General features: G+C 37.4%; 1 pseudogene; it reads left to right on the top strand.

Annotated features, from left to right (window-relative positions):
• Window positions 1–606: 606 nt before the first annotated feature.
• LOC121138510 lies at window positions 607–2,524 on the top strand (annotated as a pseudogene).
• Window positions 2,525–4,930: the final 2,406 nt, after the last annotated feature.

Here is a 4,930-nt window from a genome sequence, read left to right on the forward strand (position 1 = left end):
CAGCTCCTCACAATAGAGTGCATCTTGATAGAACACATCTTATAGAGAAATGCAATTACAGTTTTGTGAATCTGAGGAAGGCAGTTTTCTCTAGATGATGTATTCTTGCTTCTTAATAGCTCCAGGCTTTCATTAACATATAGTGTGAAGTACAGATTTGGCCAAAACATTAGTAATTAATTTTTTTTGCTTAAGTACCTAAGTCACCCACTTCTGATGAGTGAAAATACTTCAAAGAAACATAGCCCAAAGCAAAATTTTGTGGAGTTCCATTTTTAAGGTCAGGGAAGCAGGTCCCTTTAACAGTGTTTGTTACTGTTTTAGGAAGAATTTTGGGTGAATCATAAGATTCTTGCCAGAACGAAAGCAGGCTCTGAGAGTCAAGTACGAAGGAGCCAGGTTTGCCGGGGATTGTTCAATAGTGGAGTATTTAGAAGTATTAGGTCCTTTCTCCCCAGGGATTTTAATGCCCTTGGACCCTCTCTTAGCCTCTGCCAATCTGTTAACCCCCACTAATGTCCTCTCTGATGATTTTACAGAATTGCGACCTCAGCCATGGTCCTGGCCAAGGTGACCAAAGTATACTAAGCTGAGGTCTGCGCAATGATGTGGCCTAGCGAGGAAAGGTCACCAATCGACCCACATGACAGATTTCGCTGTGTAAAAGTCTATGTCCTAAAGGAAGATAAGCAATGGGACCATCTAGGAACTGGACAAATATCAACTAAATACATCGGACGCCTGCAGAGCGTTTGCCTGCTTGTTCACTCAAAATCAAATGGCTCACTGATAATGCACTGCAAAATACATCCTGATGTGCCATATAGAATACTAAAAAGGAATTTAATCATTTGGACTGGACCTAATAAGTGTACAATGGCAATATATTTCCAAGAACCAGATAGTTGTCAAGACATCTGGAAACACATCTGTCAAATTCAAGGTAAAGATCCACATATACAACTCTCACAAGAACTTGCAGATGATTTAGATGTTTTTGAAGAACTGACCCAGATCCAGCAAACCTGTGAAAACAGCACACTTGATCATATTGCAAAATTATGTAATTTTGTTGAGGAATTGCCAAGCTACTAGGAAAGCCTGGTTCTTCTTTTGCAAAATGAAGATTACATTCAAAAATTGCTACAGGTCTTCCACATTTGTGAATACCAACAGAACATGGAAGGCTTATATTTTTATATATCATTATTAGAGGAATTTTATTTCTCAACAACATGTATTTGTATGAGATCATGTTTGCCGATTAATGCATCATGGATGACTTGGGCTGCCTTGAGTATGACCCTGTTTTGGATCAGCCATATCGACAAAGGGAATTCTTGACTGAAAATGCAAAATTGAAGGAAGTTATACCACTAACATGCTAGAAACTCAGGCGAAATATAGACCAGACCTACAGAATCCAATATATTTATGACATCCTATTTCCTACACCGTCCAAGTTTCAGGAGCATCATCTTTCTGATCTTACTAATTTTATTTTTTACAACAAAATTGAAATAGTTACCATGCTGCAGAAAGATAAAATGTTTATGTTTGAATTATTTGCTCAGTTAAACGATAATACTCTAGGTCATGAAAGACCGCACGAGTTGCTACTTTTTTTCAAGGAATTCTGTGAAAATGCTAAGCTATTACATTCTCAAAAGAAAGACATATTACTGAAAATGGTGATAAAGCTTGGACTCATGGGGGTGCTGAAACTTTCAATACATATGCAAGCTGCTTTGGATATATTTACTCATCTAGTTGAATACAATCCAAATATCATCTGAGTTTATGCAATGGAAGAAGCACAAGCCAGTGAAAATGATGATGATCTTATCATCATGTAATGATCAAGCAAATAATCTGTGATCCAGATTCTGAATCTTCATATGTTTTGAGTTTGACAGCAGTTCTTCGTGTACTTCTCGATCCTGGAAGCATGCTCATAACAGTGAATGGATCTGAAAAAGCAAATTCATGAATTTCTTCTGTATGCATTGCCTGGATATCTTGGCATCACCAATCTTACCCATCACAGGACAAAGTGATAGTGACGATCACAGGGCAAACATCTCTCCTCATAATTACCAAAATGCACATTTGCTTGGAGTAGTTTTAGAGTTACTCAGCTTTTGTGTAAAACACCACACAACTTACATTGGAAATTATATCGTGAGCAACAACTTGCTCAGCAGAGTCCTGGTGCTGATGAGTTCAAACCATTAGTTTTTGGCTTTGTGTGCTATCAGGTTTATGAGACAAATGCTTGCACATAATGATGAAATTTATAATATTTACATAATAAGGAAAATCTTTTTGAACCTGTTATAAATGCTTTTTTACATAATGGGACATGAAGTAATACGCTAAACTCAGCTATTATGGAGCTATTTGAATTTATAAGATAGGAAGACATCAAGTCTCTTACTGCAAATATTGCAGTAAATTTTTTATGGCTTTTGAATCAGTTGGGTATGTTCAGACATTTAAAGGTTTGAAAGTTAATTTTGGGTGAGTTTGCTTCTTTTTGTTCTAGAACATTCAGCTGTGCTATTAATTCTCTAGTATGACTGTTCTCCAATTTATTCATGTGGGCACTTAGTGCTATAAACTTTCCTCTCAGCACTGCTTTCAAAGTGTCCCATAAGTTTGTGTATGTTGTGTCTTCATTCTCATTGAATTCCAGGAAGTCTTTAATTTCTTTTTTTTTATTTCTGCCTTTACCCGGGGATGGTGCAATTGTGCATTGTTCAATTTCCATTAGTTTGTAGGGTTTCTGCGATGTGTGTTTTTGTTGAATTCTAATTTTAATGCATGGTGTTCTGATAAGATACAGGGGGTTATTCCAATTTTTTGTATCTGTGGAGATTTGCTATATTTCCTATTATGTGGTCAATTTTAAAGAAGGTTCCATGTGGCGCCAAGAAGAAGGTATATCCCTTTGTGTTTGGGAGGAATGTTCTATAGATGTCTGTTAAACCCAGTTGGGTCATAACTTCTATTAGTTCTTTTGTTTTTTTATTAGTGTGTGAGATTTTATTTGCATTTTGAGCTTTAGTAATGTTTCTTTCACGAAGGTAGGTGCCTTTGTATTTGGGGTGTAGATGTTTAAAATTGAGACTTCATCTTGATGTACTTTTCCTTTGATGAATATGAAGTGTCCTTATTCATCTCTTTTGATTGATTTCAATTTGAAGTCTAGTTTGTTAGATATTAGGATTGCTACACCGCTTGTTTCTTGGGACCGTTTGATTGGAAGATCTTTTCCCAACCCTTTACTCTGAGATAACGTCTGTCTTTGATGTTGAGATGTGTTTCTTCTGTGATGCAGATGGATGGTTTCTGTCTTCGTATCCATGCTGCTAGTCTGTGTCTTTTTATAGGCAAGTTGAGGCCATTGACATTGAGGGATATTAATGACCATTGATTGATGATTCTTGTTTGTGCTTGATTTATTTTTAGTGAAGTTATTTTGTGTAGTTTCTCCTCCCTTTTTCTTTTGGTGTTTTGTAAAGTGGGATTATATATTGCCTGTGTCTTTGTGAGTGTAGTTACCTTCCTTGGATCTAGGTTTTCCTTCTAGCACTTTCTGTATTGCTGGATTCATGGATATGTTTTGTTTAAAGCTGGCTTTGTCATGGAATATTTTGTTTTCTCCATCTATGGTAATTGAAAGCTTTGCTGGATATAGTAGTCTGGACTGGCATCCTTGTTCCCTTATCGTTCTTAGGACATCTATCCAGGATCTTCTGGCTTTCATCGTTTCTATTGAGAAGTCAGGTGTATTTCGGATAGGTCTGCCTTTGTATGTTACTTGGCCTTTTTCTTTAGCTGCTCTTAATATTTTCTCTTTACTCTGTAGGTTTGATGTTTTGATTATTTATGGCAAGGTGACTTCTTTTTCTGGTCCAGCCTATTTGGTGTTCTGTAAGATTCTTGTATTTTCATAGGCATATCTTTCTTTAGGTTAGGGAAGTTTTCTTCTATGATTTTGTTGCATATGTTTTCTGTACCTTTGAGTTGTATTTCTTCACCTTCTTCTATACATATTATTCTCAGATTTGGCTTCTTCACGGTGTCCCATATTTCCTGGATATTTTGTGTTAGGGATTTGTTGGTTTTGAGATTTTCTTTGCTTGACGACTCTATATCATCTAATGAGTCTTCAACACCTGAGATTCTTTCTTCTATCTCTTGTATTCTATTGGTGATACTTGCATCTGTAGTTCCTGATAGTTTACCCAGCCTTTCTATTTCCAGGATCCTCTCGTTCTGTGTTTTCTTTATCATTTCTATTTCAGCTTTCAATCCTTCAACTGTTTGAGTTGTTTCCTCCATTTTTGGTAGTTTTTTGTTGGTGCTCTTTAGATTCTTTGAGAGATTTGTTTATTTCTTGAATTTTTTCCCCATTTCATGTATTTTTGTTTTTTTCTTCTATTTCTTTGATTTCTTCTTTTCTTCTTTGAGGGTCTCTATTATCTTCATGAAATAATTTTTAAGGTCTGTCTCCTCTGCTTCGTTTATGTAGTGCTTTTCGGGTCTTGCTGGTGTTGGTTCCCTAGATTCTGGTGGAGTCATTTTGGTCTTTCTATTGCTGAGTGAGCTCTTATTCTGTCTTCTTCCCATCTCTTCTTCCAGTGGGTGTTGGTGCGGTCTTTCCATCTCCACTGGTCTCCTTCCTTCCTGAAGCTGAAGTTGCGGATGCTGACACTGAAGCTTAAGCTGAAGCTGGGGTTGCCGGAGGTTGGGGCTTGGAAGGGCTGATATCTTTCCTGTGTGGACAGGTCTTCTGGATGCCAGGAAAGGCCCTGGAAGATCGAGGGGATGGGTGTTGGGCAAGGGATTGGAGGTGTCCCCGCTGGAGACCCAATCTCACCTGAAGCTGGCCTCGCCCTATATAAGCAATTTCAGTAGACTTATA

The sequence above is a fragment of the Mesocricetus auratus genome, unplaced genomic scaffold, assembly GCF_017639785.1.
Source record: "Mesocricetus auratus isolate SY011 unplaced genomic scaffold, BCM_Maur_2.0 contig_8266_pilon_obj, whole genome shotgun sequence".
Classification (NCBI taxonomy): Eukaryota; Metazoa; Chordata; class Mammalia; order Rodentia; family Cricetidae; genus Mesocricetus; species Mesocricetus auratus.